Here is a 17806-nt window from a genome sequence, read left to right on the forward strand (position 1 = left end):
GGTAAAGATTGAAGGTAAAAAGAAAAGGAGATGGCAGAGGATGAGATGGATAGATAATATTATGGAAATAATGACATGAACTTGGACAGACTTTTTGAGAGACAATAGAGAATAGAAGCATGTTATGGTCTATGTAGTCACAAAGAGTTGGACACAGCTCACAATATAACAATAATAACAAACAAAGAAGATGGAGATGGTCACCAAGCTTTTGCTGCCAAGAGAACAAGGGTAACAGAGTATCAACGATATAGAATTCTCTCAGATGGCAAGTTTGAGGACTGAAGGATCAGGAGAAAATGTGGGAATTTGAAATGTATTGCTTCATGCCTAGCATTTAACCAAATGCATTATATAAATCAGTCAGTCATGAAAAGCATTTGGAATTCCTATAAAGCCCCACTAATGAACCAGTATTTCTGCGAAACAGTTGGTTAGTGAAATCAAAGGCCTAACCAATGACAAAACAGTAAGTAAATTAAAGCAGAGGAGGAGTCAGTTCTCTTACCTGATTGGACATTGACTCACCCAGGAAGACATGATTTTTCTCCTAATACTTTCACTTCAGCTACTTTACAGACAAATCAGGAAGCAAGGACTGTTTAAGTTTTTTTGCCTTCTCTTTGTCCATGATGACCAACGTGTACAGCTGCAATGAATGTTAAATTTCACATTGTTCTTGTTTTTCTTGATCTTGACAGATTTAGCATCCTTTCATCTAGCTAAGAGCAAGGAATTCTTTTATTTCCTTGATTTTTTCAGGGCATGTGGAAGCAGAGCGAGGGGGCAGCATATAGCCTAAGATATCTAGAAACTGCCAAAAAGCAGAAAAAGATGGAAAAGGAGGACTATATGATTTTAAAAGCACTGAGGATGCTTTTTAGCTTTTTCAGAATCCTGTGGGGTCTCTGTGTACCTTTAGATTGCTTAAGTGTTACCTGGGATTGGGAAGGTCCATAGGCACAAAGACCATGTAGTAGTGATTTTAATGTGTGTGTGTGTATGTAATTTTATTAATTTTGTTTCTATGGTACACAATGAATAAGCTTTCACAAATAATGTATGCTTGTCTATGCCTATGTCCATATAGCATATATGTATATATAATGTCCCCACATTTCCTTTTTCTGGTCCTTCACTCCTCAGTATATAATTTATGTCATTTTCTACCCTGTCTGGCAATTTTGTTCCCTTGGCAGCCTAAGCTTGGTAACTGTCTCTATAGTCTTGTTTGTTGTTATTGTACTTTTTAATTGTGTCTATCTCTCCCTTTCCCCAGAAGCTATCTATCTATCTATGTAAATATATAATATTATAGTCAAATCTTATTTGTATGGTGAATTCCATTAGGTGATTTATATGATTAGTTTCATTGAAATATAATAGGGAAGGAAAGAGAACAAAGTCTTGCAGAAGATGGGAGATAAGGCAATACATAAATTAAATACACTCAGTTCACAATATTAGACTACTGAGGTAAGCATTGATACCCAGGAAGCTATGAACTAGGAAATGTAGATAATCTGTGCTTTAAAAATCATAAAGTGCCTGAGTTATCCCTCGAGGTCCTTCTGGTGTATTGGTTGTAGCAATAACTTTGGAATAACCATAAGATTGACAATACCTAGGTCCATTTTTCAAAATAAGGCAAGCAGGAAGTAGAACTACCTTCTGGCTGAATAATTGAGTCATTTAGCTGGAAACTCCAGAGATCACCAATTTTTCATGTCCAAAGATATCAATAGAGTTAGAGGTTACCATAGAGTAACCTTTTTAGAAGCTAGAGCAAGATATATGTGTGTGGAAAGTGGAGCAGGGAAAAGATGTATCAGAAAGTATCAAGTTAACAGGTCTTTTATAATCATGTACTATGGGGCTAGGCACTGTGCTAAATGCTTGGAATAAAAATACTAAAGCAAACAAACAAAAATAGTTCCTATAGTTGAAGAGTTTCTGGTCTAATGAAGGAAGATAATACAAAAAGAGAATTCTAAAGGAGATTGGAGTAAGGAAGAGATGAGGTACCAGGTAAAGACATGGCTGGTCAGCATCTCCTTCTTAAAATGGACCTTCTGATGGGACCTTGGGGCATAAGACCCGAAAGCTGAATAGCAGAGGAGTTTACCAGTGGTAGCAGAAGGTTTAGGGAATTCATCTCTGCCCACATGCCAATCTTTACCTCCATGGGCTTGTTTGTAACCATTCTGCAAATCACTAGTGTCAGGTGCATCCAGGGGAGAGAATGATATGGCCCTCAGAAAGTCTGATACACTCCCTCATGATACAGCCTATGATCAAAGAACACCCATAACCCAGAAAAGGGAGGCAGTAAACATAGTTGGATTAAAAATCGTCTTGATCATCTCACTAAACTGCAGGTATGCTATGAGAACATGCTTGCAAGTACAATAGGGACTTTGGGAGACAGAGTTTGGAAAGGGTATAAAGGTGCTAGTGACAGAGGGCAAACAACTTCTATGGGGCAGGGCAAATGAACAGTTTCCAAACACCAGAAAAGTCCAGTTATTACTCTGTATCCAAACAAATGCTGTGGAAAAACTAATTTTGTCTTTAAAGCAGTTAGAGACACTGAGGAAATTATGGTATAATAGGTTGCTTGGTAAGCATTCAGGGACTGTCCTAATTATTTTTGGACCTTTTCCAGAAGCTAACATGGTTCTTTGAACATGGTAGAAAGTATTTAATAAAAGTGGTTGGGGAACTGAATAGAAATGCATTTTGAAGAGATGAAATATATTTCCATCCTAAACATATGAAACATGATTGTATAGCAAGTAATAAGACCAACTCACACAAACATACAAGACTCCTATCTAGGCTTCCACATCACTTGTTACTATGAACTCCTATTTTTGACCACTCTTCAACAATCTGATTATGTGTTTTGATTTTGGTTTCAAACCACTCAAATATATTCCCTCTCTCTTAAGTCTCTCCTATCTGTTGGTTTTCACTTTGCCCCTACCCCTAAACAACCTAAAATAAGGACATTCTTGCCTAACGTTTAGACAAAATCCAATCTATATAAGGTCAACTACATACTATTCAGAGGAAAAAGTAAGTAACAATATCCTACCATGTCAATCATGGTAATCAATTCTTTTAAGTTATATGATAGAACTCTATAAGATCTTCAAATAGGAAATCTAAGCTGAATTCTAACAAATATGTGACAGATGTCATAAAATAAACAAAAAGGAAATTTTAATATAACAAATGAATACAAAATAAAAAATGGTGACAAAAATAAACATTGAGTTTTATTGGAAGGTCTCTTCTGTTATCATAGTGCCTGAGGGATATGTCTTGCAAAGATCATTGAGGAATTTATCTATGGGATATAATGATTTATTTCAAAACAAACTTAGAAATATTTGAAAAATAGTATAATCCCTATGGCTGACTCAAAAGAACATTCTATTTAAGATTTGCTTCTGCATTCTAATTGAAAAATGAAATGGAAAAAAATTGGTCTAGAATTTACCTTCTTCAAAATAAATGTCTACAAAATCTCTAGGTCCTAACATAAGATGTCTTCAACAAGATGACAATGTGTTGTACCAAACAGGAGTATGTAGAGTTAATAAAGAAAATTTATTTTTTGCTTTTATGAGGGAAAAATATAAAACATATAATATTATGTACCATTAAATTATTATGTATTATATATAATATAATATAAAATATATGATGAAACATTATAGACATCATATAGATATATTCAATATATATACCTAAATTAATCACCTATTAAAAATAAATAAATTCAAAGAAAAAGAAAAGATTTTCAAATCTTTTAGTCTAATCAAATGAAGTAGCCTCAAATGGTTTAGTTAGGAATTAAGTTAATTGGGTTTGGTGTAAGGTTGGTGTACTTCCTGCTGGAAACTTTCCCATGTTTTCCTCAGTATAAGTAGCCACTGGACTCCCATGTCACCCTGTTAGCCCAGACTTTAATTAGATCTGGCATTCTCTTCATAATGATAAATGCTGAGATGATGAATGGAAATGCAAATGAGTGCAAAGTGCCTCAGCCATCAGAGCTGAATATCATTAATACCTTCCTACTGTTAAATCGATCACTGTCATCCTCAGATCCCTCTGTTCAGCGGGTGCAGATGGCTGTCGGCCAGAATGCCTTCCATAATATTGGCAGTCCAAACTTTGTGGGGTTTTCCTCCCCATATGCTTTTATTCATCTTTTGCTGAATATTTGTTTGGCAACTAGAGTTCCAATATATTTCCAGCTGGGATGATAACTATTTAGGGTCAATAAGCAAATAGCTAATTTAGAGCAAAATAAATACCAATATGGAACTGTGCATAGAGCACCAACTTGTGAAAGAAATTCAGTGGAATGAATTCATATCTTGCTCCTTTGAAGGCTGTACATGATGTCAGCTTTAACAGAGAAAATCATGATTAATAACATTTCAAATAGTTTTAGATTGTTTCAAGAGACCCTAAGCTTATTAATTCAATTGGATAAAGCAATGTTAATGGTCACGGGTTCAAGAATCATTTAATTTCATATAAATAAAATCTCTTTTCTTTAATTGCAGATTGGTCAACTCTATTTCTAATGATGTTGATGATTCTAGACAAAAACTCAAATTATGCCACATCTGTCTCATATAAAGAGGATCATAATTTAAACTGAAAGGACCCATACAGGACCATATAGAAGTATAGGTACTGATTGGGATCCAGAAAAAATATTGCTTGTACTCAATTCAATTAAAAAGTATGTAGAACACTATGTGTTAGCATTGGGAGCACAGGGAGTATAGGGGAGGACAGGAATATAAAATTCAGATGCAACACAGTCCCTGCATCCATGTTATAAGTCATTGATCTCCAGGCTGAAATGTGGACTTCTGTTTTGCATTCAAAGCCTTTTTCTTCTTAGAAGATCCAGTCAGTCGAACTCCTATTTTGAAAGTACTTTAGGTCCCTGAAATTCCTCCTTTTGATTTCATTGCTCCTCCCAGAATCTCCATTTAAGTAAGGCACCATGGCCAATTGTTAGATTTCTCTCCAATTTGAACTCTAAATCTTCTCTGCCATGCATTGAAAATCTTCTTTCATCTCCTTCTTTCCTCTGCCATTTTGCCATGCTCTTCCAGATCTTCCTTTTTTTCCAAATTCCTTTTCTTCTTCCATTAGAATCTAAGCTTCCTGAGGTCAGCGACTACTTTTCTATTTGTATTTGTATCCCCAGCACTTAGTGCAGTGTCTGGAACATGATAGGCACTTAATAAATGTTGACTGACTGAAGTTTAGTAAACATCAAAAAATATAACTATATTGAATGAAAAGCAATAACACTATATCATCAGGCAAGGTATCCCTAAATTAGGTGATACTACCTAAATATCTTAGAGTCACTAAAATTTTGGGATTGTTTCAGTCCAGTATTTTCATTTTTTATCCAACTTCTGTAAACTTTCAGTCAGTCAGTCAATAAACATTTATTAAACATCTACTATATGCCAGGTTCTCGTGTTAAGAATACTATCCAAACCTTCCTTAGCTATTATCATTTTCTATTTCTCTTCTAATTTATTTCTAAATGTATTTCTCATTACAGGGTAATATGTTCATCAAAGAGGTTCAGCTCAATTCTACTATTTGGAAACATGGGATAAGAATTATTATAGTCATAAAAGAGACCTAATGAGATGAAAAAAATGCTCAAACTCTTGAGTTCTGTCATAGGCATCATGATCCCCTAAAAATGTTACCTTCCATACTGGAGCTAAGTTTATCTGGGGGAAACTTGAAACAAAAAATTGCTGATGTTGTATTTTTCAACTCAACATTTATTAATAATCGGCAAAATACAAATCCTGTGCTAGATCCTGGATATAAAGATACAATTGAAATAATTTGCTTATCTAGGCAATGAAGTTCTGCTTGGCGGCAACATTGGCAGGGGTGCATGTAAGTAAATGATTGGAGAAGAGAGAAATCATTAGCAATCTAGAGATTAGGAAAGTTTTAAAGAATAAATTGTTAACTGATCTGAGTCTTGAGTAGTTGATCAAATTTACAATCATCTTAGATCAATTTCACAAGTGCTTCTATATATAATATAATATAGTGTAATACATAATATAAATAATAATTAAACTTGCTGGTGGCCAAAAAATAGGAACCCAAAATTTTCATATGGGTATGTGTGCAATTTTGAGAGCATTAAAATTAGTTGTTGCTTGCTGCTGTAGTTGTTTTCCTTTTCTACCCATAAATTATAGTGCAACTTAATCAAGATGAGCTTCCATTGATTATGGTGTATTGTAGTTTCAATGGGGTGGAACCACTAATATGTGTCTTTTAGTTCCATTTTATGCTATTAGAATTCAATTAAGATTGTTTAATTTACTGTGCAAGGCATCAATATTTTTGTCAAGGAATTTTAATAGTTTACTTTAGCAATATACAAATGTCTATAAAGTAAAACCTAAGGAAATTTTGGAGAAAAATAAAGGAGGGAGGAAGAAAAGAAAGAAGGAGTAAAAGAAGGAAAGAAATGAGGGAGAAAGGAAGGAAGAAAGAAAGATAGAAAGGAAGGAAGAAAGGGAAAAAATGAGTAGGGATGGAGAAAGGAAGGACAGGATAGGAGAAAAGGAGAGTGAAGAAGGGGAAAAGGAAGGAAAGAAGGAAGGAAGGAAGAAAGAAAGAAAGGAAGAGAAAGGAAAGAAGGAAGGAAGGTTGGTTAATGGAGTGTCACACTGACATTTTTAACTTCAGTGAAATTTTTCTGCATATTTGTTTTGTAATGCAACATCATCACAACAAGACAAGAGAGAAAAATGACTCTACTTTCCTTTAAAGTGTATCCATTGTTGTGAAATCTTAAATGTATAATATAATTTTATTAAAATTAATGGCAAAAACATCTGAACTTATAATTTAATACATTCAGAAAAAGTTAAGTTCTATTAAAAGTAACATTTTTTGTGCAGAGAAGTCATATTTCTATTCCTCTTGAAAAATAATTAGAGATGGGATTAATCTCTATCTGATTCTAAGTTAAATGTTTTATTGTGTTAGTCTAATGAAAGTAGAAAAATAAAAAGAGACAAAATGTTTTGCTACTTTGGTGCCTATTAAGGCTTTGGCATTCATTCTAGAGGAGTGCTAGCCAATTTCAATAACATCAGGAACACAAGGAAATAAATTAGACATTTTAATTGTGAGATTATATCATACTGATGGGAGTTCTGGGGAGAAGCCAAAAGAAATTTTAATGACAAAACAATAATTTAAGCAAAGTATATCACACTTAGCTCTGTGAGCTTAAAAGAAATGTGAGAAAGCAAAGTTAATAAACACAAGCTATAGATATCCTGCCCTAGTATATGAATTTAATAAACAATTTCTCTTTCTCCTGACTTACATAAAAAGTAGAAAACCAGTTGTTGTTGGACACAATTATCTAATGTCTTAAAAATCAACGTCTTGATTAGCCACAAGAAAATTGCATTTTTAAGGGAATTTAGGTTTTCCAAAATCAAAAGGTTATAAGTACATACCATTTGTTACCAAAACTAAAGTTAATTAACATAATTGCAAATTAGCTTAAGTTATGGTAATATGAGCAAAGCACAAAGTAAAAACATTATCAATCAGATTTCTCAGTGTTGGCCATCAAGCATTTATTAAATGTTTGCTATGTACAATGCCTACTGCAAAGTGTTGAGAATATAAAGAAAGAAAAAAAAAAAAAAACAATTCCTTATCTCAAGTAGTTTACATTCTAATAGGAGAGACAACAGGGTACATGCAACACATATGCCACGCAGTTGACATTAATATGAAAGGATAAGACAGGTTGGGGCTGAGAACTCTTGAAACAAGGTGGGTCCTTAAGGAAACTAGGTAATCTAAATGGAGAAGTAAGGGAGCAGAATCAACCATGAAAGACTTTGACTATTATGTTCCAGAAATAGTAAGTAAATTATTGTAGCTGGATCATACAATGTGTACAATGGAGTAAGGTATAAGAAGGCTGAAAAGGTAAGAAGTTGCCAAGTAATGAATAGCTTTAAAGAGCTAAACTGAAGAATTTATTTTTTGTGTTTGATTTAAGAGAGGTACAAGAGCTCCCAAGGTGGAGGGAATGGTGACATAAGGCCTATGTTTCAGGAAAATAACTTTTGAAGCTGATGGGTGGATAGATTGAAATGAGGAAAAAAATACTCAAGACTGGAAGACCAGTTAGAAAGCTACTGCAGTAGTCAAGGCAAAAGGAGATGATATCCTGAGCTAAGGTAGTAGTAGCTAAATAAGTAGGATAAAGGCTCACACTTGCAAAGTGGGGAAGATAAAAATAAGATTTGGCAGTGGATTAGATATGTGGCATGTGTGTGAGGTTTAGTTGAGAATGATATGTTTAAAATCCATATCAATGAGGTGATAGTGACCTCCATAATGACAAAAAATTTTGGAATGTGAGTCTTGAGAAAAACATAAGTTCTTGATGCTGAGTGAAATGAGCAGGACCAGGAGATCATTATATACTTCAACAACAATACTAGATGATGACCAGTTCTGATGGATCAGGCCATCCTCAGCAACAAGATCAACCAAATCATTTCTAATGGAGCAGTAATGAACTGAACCAGCTATACCCAGAAAAAGAACTCTGGGGGATGACTAAAAACCATTACATTGAATTCCCAATCCCTATATTTATGCACACCTGCATTTTTGATTTCCTTCACAAGCTAATTGTACAATAATTCAGAGTCTGATTCTTTTTGTACAGCAAAATAATGTTTTGGTCATGTATACTTATTATGTATCTAAGTTATATTTTAATATATTTAACATCTACTGGTCATCCTGCCATTTAGGGAGGGTGGAGGTAAGAGGTGAAAAATTGGAACAAGAGGTTTGGCAATTGTTAATGCTGTAAAGTTACCCATGTATATATCCTGTAAATAAAAGGCTATTAAATTAAAAAAAAAAAAAAAAAAGAGAAAAACATAAGTTCTACTTTGTACATGGTAAGTTTGAGATGCTTGTGGAACATCCTGAGATCATTATAGTATACAAATAAGATTATGATGATGTGTGTGTGTATGTGTGTATGTTACTATGATGGACTGCTGTGCCACTTGAAGATATTAGATATGCCAAAGAACAGTGTACTTAACCAAATTTTCCCACTTAATTCAATTTGGCTAACTTACTTAGAGGCAGATATAGATAAAATTAACAAATTTCTATTTTTGTTAGACTAATATGACTAAGCAATTAACAAAATGACAACAGCAATCAGTATATTATTTTCTATTGTCTTTAATTGATTTTATTATTTTTATTATTTTATATTTTATTATTCATGAGAGAAAGAATCAAGTTTTAGCTAAATTTTATTTCTACTTAATGCTTAACACAGTAGTTTACATGGATAGGTTGATGATTCATGTTAGAGAGATAAAATTGTAAAGTATTAATCATCTTTTCCCAAAACTTACCCTTCTTTCAAAAATCCTTATTTTGTCAATCTCCCAGTCCTGCAGGTTGGTAAACTCAATCTCATCTTATTTCCCCCACTACATAACCAAACAGGAGCCAAATTTTGTTAATGAAGTCAAGCAGATCTCACTTCAGATTTGGCCTCAGACATTTGCTAAAAAGAGATCCAAGCTATCTCACTTAACCTCTATCTCTTTCAGTGTAAAATGGGGATAATAGCAACTATTTTCCAGGATTGTTTTGAAGAGCAAAAGAGATTATGTGTATAGTACTTTGACAAACTGCCATGTGAAAGCTACTTGCTGTTGTTATAGTCTACAGTCTAACCAAACTGACTTGTGTTTCTTTCACAAGACAATCCATTTTTCACCTCTGTGCCTTTGAATTAGCTCATTCTTTTTGGCTGGAATGCACTCACTCCTACCTGCGCCTCAAAGAATACCTCTTTTCTTAAGAAACTCTGATTAAGTATCACTTTCTACATAAAGCCTTTACTGATCACCCCACCCCTTAATGCCCTCCCTCACTAAATACCTTGTATTTTACCACTTTATAATTTTTTTATTCTATATCTTCATTAATTTTGTATATATTTAGTCTCCCTTAACAGAATGTAAACCCCTTGTGAAGAGATTCTTTCATTCTTTGCTTTGGGAACAGGTCTATACCATATGATTTAAATATGCAACCACACAGTGATGTGAAAAACAAGTCTCTGAACTCAATTTCAAAATCTGTAATGTTTTATTGAAAGAATGAGAGAGATTGAAGGATGCAGCCTTTGATTTTTGGGAGAAGCAGGCACACCTTCCTGAGAGAGAGTGTACCACGACAGAAGCAAGAACAAGTTTTTCTAGGTTGGTTTCCTCCTTGTCCTCTCTCACTCACTTACCCTTTAATTGGTTAGAGGAACAATTTCTAGTATGTCGTAGGAATGCCTTAGGAATGCCCTCTTCACCACCCCATTATGGCCAGATTTGTGTTATTGTTTCCCCCCTCCTTCCAAAAAAGATAGTATGCATGAGCCTCATCAAGCAAACACAATAAAGAAAAGCCTTCTCAATGTTATGGAATATTATTATTCTGTAAGAAATGACCAGCAGAATGATTTCAGAAAGACAAGGAGAGACTTACATGAACTGACGCTGAGTGAAATGAGCAGGACCAGAAGATCATTATATACTTCAACAACAATACTATATGATGATCAATTCTGATAGACGTGGCTCTCTTCAACAATGAGATGAACCAAATCAGATCCAATAGTGCAGTAATAAATAGAACCAGCTACACCCAGTGAAAGAACTCTGGGAAATGAGTGTGAACCACTACATAGAATTCCCAATCTCTCTATTTTTGTCCATTTGCATTTTTGATTTCCTTCACAAGTTAATTGTACATTATTTCAAAGTCCTATTCTACTTATGCAGCAAAATAACTGTATGGACATGTATACATATATTGTATTTAACATATACTTTAACATATTTAACATGTATTGGTCTATCTGCCATCTAGAGGAAGAGGGGAGAGGAAGGAGGGGAAAAATTGCAACAAAAGGTTTTGCAGTTGTCAGTGCTGAAAAATTACCCATGCATATATCCTGTAAATAAAAGGCTATAATAAAAAATTTTTAAAAAGAAAAGCCTTCTCCCCTTCTTTCACCCTAGTCTTAAAGTTTAAGACAGTTTCTTGCCTAGCCCCTTTATCAAAATTTTGTAGCCAAGTCAGTTTCTCCTTCTGAAAGCTAATTGGTCAGTAATACTTATTATCTTAAATTACCTTGAATCTTGTAACAATCTGTAGAAACCTAGCTTTTCAGTATTTGTCACAAGCAAAGAGAAAATTTATCAATTACCTGGTTAATTTAATCAATGTAGATAACCATTTTAGATAATTAAGGTCCCTGAGTTAATTTGTTTGGATTGAATTAATCAAGTAGCCTTTCTGTTTGATCAAATAACTGGATATTTGCCAGTTTTCACTTTGCTTCATCTTGAGACAGTTTAAGATACTGTCCAGTCTTTTACATGAAGAATTCATAGTATTTTCTTGCATTGTTTCTTTCATTCTTTTCACTTACTCTCAATCCTATGTACAGTTAACCACACTATTTCCTTTCTTGATATAAAGCCCTTTCTCTGATTCACCCAGCTTTTTATTTCAATGAAAACTTAAGACTTGATGTCTGATATGACTTTTTTTCATCATTATTATGATTATCATCATCAAATTCTAAGTCTTATTTAGGCAATTTCCCCCCCTAATTATTAGTGAGGATTTGTTGAAAGACTATAGTCCTTGAATAATATATTATTAGGAAGGTAGCATGGTAGAAAGGGTAATGGACTGAAATTTAGGAAGATCTGAGTTTGCATTCTTTCTCTGATATTTTATTGACTTTGAGAGACAACTTAAGTTACCTACCATCATCAGTCTCAATTTCCTTTTATATAAAATGAGAATAATAACACTATTAATTTCTATAAATTCTGTTTTTGCATGCAAAGACATATGGGTGGGATTAAGTTAGCTTTCAGTCATATTGACAATATGACAATTCCACAGTAGCTGGAAGTAACTTAATCTGAATACTTGTCTACTTCTAAAAACTAGATCAGATTTCTTGTCATACTGAGGGCAGAGTGTAGGTTAGATAAATGACTATTAAATCAGTCATGAATTCTTATCATATCTGTGTTTTTTGGCTGCAAGAGTATGCTACTGTAAGAGAGTTTAAATAAAGAATGGAAATGTTTGTATTAGGCAGTACATACATACATACATACATATGTGAGTTGATACAATTTTCTTTGCTTGTTAAATGTTTAGACAGAGAGAAGATAGAAACATTAGCATGTAGATAGAATTTAAGCAGAAATATTTTGGAAACGTAGTCTTCATGGAACACCCCAAAATAGATTATTTCAAAAACTGCCTGACCTATTTTAGTATTTGTCCTACCTATAAACTCAATGTAATTGTTAGAGAGGCTTCTCTTGAGCATCAAATATCATAGAAGAGCAACAAATATATCTAAATTTTGGTGTCTGTTTCTCCAAAAGGGTGATGTTGGACCAGATAATCTCTACAGATTATTTCAACTCTATGATTTTGGTGTGTATGCTACCACATACCACATTGGCAGCAAGTAGTATGCATGACTGCCAATAGACATAGCAGAGCATGGCATGAGAACTACTGCATAATCATAGAAGGAAGATTGTTTTCTATTCATTGTTCTGTGCTATTAAGGTAACTAACACTGAAACTGTCCATATGAGAAAAAAAAAGGAAATGCAACATTCATTTCATGCCAGATTTTTTTGCTCAATGGGAGCACTTAATTAGCCTTAGGGACAGATCACTCAACTTTTCCCAATGTATTGTGTATTACTCCTTAGTTAACTTAGTAATTACCTACTAAGTCTTAGATAATGAGTTTCCTTTCAGGAAGACCTGAAAAGATCACAGATCCATTAGATTATATGCTCCTTGAGGACAAGGATTCTTTTGCCTCTTTTTGTATTCCCAGCACTTAGAAGAGTGTCTGAAACATAGTAGACACTTAATAAATGGCAATTGATTGATAAAATTAACTAGATATACTGAGCAATACATTAGTGGATTTTAATCTTTTGGGGAATCTACAAAAGTTGGTCTAAATATTTTGCACTCTTAGAAAATAAGAAATACTCATAAAACAATTTTTTTTAATTCAATGAAATGAATGTGTGCATAGAATGAGAGAGGATAAAGGGGCCCTGAAGAATCATGACCTATATAATTCATCCAGAAAAGTGCTGAAGAGTATACAGAACATAGATTTAGGTTTTGATGAAGGCAAGTGAATGAAACAGGCATATTTTGGTCAAGCCTTTTATAAATGATTAAGTAGCCATACACAGACTGGTATCATGAAAGAAAGACAATCAGCCAACCTAATATGTCCTTTATTTGCTAATCAAAACTCTCATTAACAATTAATTGGATCAAAAGTTCGTTGGCTATTATTGCTGTGTCAGTTAGATGCTGAGGGCCTCAGAGGATGAAACTAAATGAGCTGGTCAAGTTATAAATAATTTCCAATGGCTACTCCGCTTACCTCAGGCTGTTTATGTTGAGGTCACTGTCCTGCCTAATGCAGACTGAAAAGGCTGCCATTCTGACAAGCAAAGATATAGTCTCTTCTTATCTGACATGCTAATTTAAGCTTCGTAATCTAAAACGTGTGAAACACCATCTCACAACAAACAAAGTTCCAAACAGCTCTGGTTTTACATTTGTCCTACAAAATGTTTAAAACTTTTTGAAGTAAAGGTAAATAAAGGCTCCAAATTAAAGTCAGAGAAGTAGTGACCTTGTAATTTGGTGAATTCTTATGATTATTATGCTGAATGACTTTATTACCTTTTTTCTGCTAAATATTAGGCCAATAATATATGATCATTGGATTACATTACTGAAATATTAGACCAACACATCTTTTTTCAAACTATCATTAATCCCAGCTTAATCCATTCTTCTGGTTTCTCTTTTCAGAAGTAACCAAAGCCTTAACACTAATGTTTAAAATGTTACAGTATCTCAAAGATCTCTTTTCCATACCAACCTTACTAGACGCTATAATAAGCTATGTTCAAAAAGCAAGTGCTAATGGTAGATTTTTTGGGGGGTTAAATAGGGAGGAGAATGGGAGAACAGAAAGGGAATGGGAGAACAGAAAAAAATATTATTTGCTGATAATATATTATTTATTTAAAAAAAACCCATATGTATAGAGAATAAATGAAAAAACCATTTATTACCTTGATCTGGAATGATTCAAAACTCTGGGAATTAAAAAGAAAGACAGAGAAAGATAGAAAGGAAGGAAGAAAAAAGGAAGGAAGGAAGAAAGGAAGGAAGAAAGGAAGGAAAGAAGGAAGGAAGGAAGGGAAGAAGGGTGAAAGGAAGGGAGGGAAGGAGGGAGGGAGAAAAGAGGTAGAGAGAGAGGAAAAAAGAAAGAATGAAATATAGCCCCTGCCCTCTAGGAGTTTACATTCTAATAAGGGGAACAAAACAAGAAACAACATAAAAGGATTGGTAAAGAAATTGTTTATTTTAAGGAATTAGTAATTGATTGACACATCCCTTCCAGTAATAACAACATTGATTTAACTAATGCTACTAGAGCTTGGGTGGGAGATGGGGTATGATTTAACTAATGCTACTAGAGCTTGGGTGGGAGATGGAGTAGGGAAGTATGCTGAAGGAAGAGTATTTGAGGAGCAGCATGACATAAAGATAGCTGGGGAGCAATGTAGTTAACCTGGTTCTGGTTATATATGGTGAACATTTATTAATCAAAAATCCAAAAACGCAGAATGAGGACTAGAATTCCTCATCCAGAAGTGGAGGCTAGAGGATCTAAAACTACAACAAGAAGCTAGATGGGGAGTAAAAATGCAATTTACAACTTTTTCTCAGCCAAAATTTCGAGTTTATGTGATTTCACATACTTACTTCAACACTAAGAATTTGTGATCTTGTTTCTGTGGATTCTCTTCATTAGTCCAGATCATACCCACTTACATGTATCTGAAACTTTGCAATAAGAGATTTCATGAATGGTTGTAGTCACATTTAGTCCAGTTTGTCTTCATCATTCAGAAATGCAATCCATCTGTCTTAGTATAGTAACTGGAACATAGTAGGTGTATATTGACCGACCACATAGGCCTATAATTGAAGTTATTTTTAAATTTATATGACCAGCTAGAAATAATTGTAGCTAACATCTCTGTAGCATTTACTATGAGGTAGGTAGCGAGCTAAGCTCTTCACAGTTACTTTATTTGATCCTCACAGCAACTGTGGGAGATAGATACCCACTAGAGAGATAAAGAAATTGAGGAAAACAGGCTAAGTGACTTGCCTAGGGTCACATACCTGGGAAGTATCTGAGGCCTTAGCTTTTCCTGACTATAGATCCTGCACTCTATGTATTACACTTTATTGCCATTGCACATGTTACTTCAATTCTTTGGTAAAGGAACCAGAATGGAACTTTAGTAGAGAACTGATCAATGTAGAGTTTATTTAAAAGATTGGAACAGCACTAAACTAGACTGACAAAGTCTTTAAGCTACAGGGAAAATATTATTTATTCAAAACAGGTTGTAGTCAAATTCAGTTTAAATTTATTTATTTTTCAAGGAAAGTTTTGAATCATTTAAAAAGCAGTTTGTGAAAGAACCAAGACTGAATTCTTGCTATCACTGTTAGTAAGAACTATAAGATGCCTATAGAGTTCCAAGTTAATTCTCACAGCATCTAAAATGAAGAAAAAGAAAGAGAGGATCTTTTTCAATGATAGAGCAAAACAGGATAGATAGTCACAAAGAAACAAGTGTGAGAACCATAATCAGCAATCTTGACTGGAGACCATAGCCCCCTGGAAAGGTCAATTACTAAAATGACATTTCCATTCTTTTAGTGCTTTCAATTTTGGAGTAGCAAATAGACAACATAGATTTCTTTTCTCAGTGCTAATGTGGACCACTAAAGCAATAAAGGAAGAATAAGTTTATCTGTGAGAACTCATACTTCTGTCTACTATTGGCTTCCCCATCCCCTATTCTCTAAGTGAAGAACCTTGACTCATATTTTGCACCAAAAAAAAAAAAAAAAATTAAGGTCATTCACCATAAACTCCCTGTATTTCTCTCTTCCTTATGTCCTATGAGTGGCTATGGCCAAAAAGGGCCACAGTGGTGGCATTCTGATACCTTCTGCCACTAACTTTTTCTTTATTTTTTTCACATGATAAAGTGGTCTTACTCCTTACCATTGTCTTACCCCTCTACCTGCGCAAGCAATCTCATTCCATTCTCTCTTGTTCAACAGATTATTCCTCAGTAATTCCCACTCATTTTCAATTTATGTTTTTACTCAATTTTGTTATTTTTAGTAATTTTTTAAATTTTACTATTTTTACTCTGCTTTATCTCAATTTTATTCTTTATTGGCTCATTACCTATAAACATGCCCATGTCTTCCCTATCCTGAAAATCAAACTACCATCACAACAAAAACTCTCACCTAATCCTTCTATTTCCTGCTAACTTTTGTCCAGTTTTTTTTTTTCTGTTTGTAGATAAATTCTTTGAAAAAGCTTTCTCCAATAGGTGCCTCTTCTTTCTCTTTTCTCATTCTCTCCTTAACACTTTACATTCATTCCAATTTCCAACTTTATCATTCCACTAAAACTGCTCTTTCCAAAGTTACTAATGGATCTCTCAGTTACTAAATCCAATAGCCTTTTCTCACTTCTCAATTCTCCTGGACTTCACCGTAATCTTTAACACTGATGATCACTCTCTTTTCCTTGATACTCTTTTCTCTCTAGAGTTTTGGACATCACCCTCTCTTGATTTTCCTCCTATTTGACTGTTCCTTCTCTTTTGCTGGATCCTTCTCTAGATCATTCTAACTGTAGGTGTACCTCAAGGCTCTTCCAGGCATCCTTTTCTTTATTTGACTTGATGATGTCCTCAGCTCCCATGAATTTAATTACCATCTTTATGTTGATGATTCTCTCATCTATCTACCTATCCTGCTTCAATTTTTCTGCTGAACTCCTTTTTCGCACCTCCAATTGATTTTGTATATCTTAAATTGGGTGTCCAATAGATATCTGAAACATCACTTGTCCAATATAGAACTCATATTTTGCCCCCTAAACACTCCTGTAACATCCTGATGATGAGGCTACCTGCCTCAATTATTTGCCTACTACAATTCATTCTTCTTTCAGTTACTACAATTACTTTCTTGAAATGCAGATTTGATTGGAGAAAAACAATACAAAGCAAACAAACAAAAAAACCTGGACCTTTATTCTATTCAATAAACTCATGCCATCCTTGCCATCCTATTATCTCCTGGACCAAATGCAAAATTCTGTTTACCATTCAAAACCCTTCATAACACCCCCCACACACACACACAATTTTTCCAGTCTTTTTACACCTCATCCCTCCGGCATGTATTTTTCAATCCAGTGACACTCTTCCCTTTTCTGTTGTATAAATATGATACATTTCTAAACTTCATTTCTAAACTCTCTCTGTACCTGTGCCAGGAATTCTTTCCTTCCCCCAGTCTGACTACTGAACTCTTTGGCTTGCTTGAAGTTCTAACTGAAACTCTATTGTCTCCAGGAAACTTCAATATCACTTTGTAATTCCAATGCCTTTCTCTCTCTTAATAATTTCCTGGTTATTCTGTGATATCTTGCTTTGTATATATTTGT

At 34.1% G+C, this 17806-nt stretch overlaps 1 pseudogene; it reads right to left on the reverse strand.

Annotated features, from left to right (window-relative positions):
* Positions 1 to 559: 559 nt before the first annotated feature.
* On the reverse strand, positions 560 to 4206 carry LOC100915996 (annotated as a pseudogene).
* Positions 4207 to 17806: the final 13600 nt, after the last annotated feature.

Source organism: Sarcophilus harrisii, chromosome 1 (genome assembly GCF_902635505.1).
Source record: "Sarcophilus harrisii chromosome 1, mSarHar1.11, whole genome shotgun sequence".
Taxonomy (NCBI): Eukaryota; Metazoa; Chordata; class Mammalia; order Dasyuromorphia; family Dasyuridae; genus Sarcophilus; species Sarcophilus harrisii.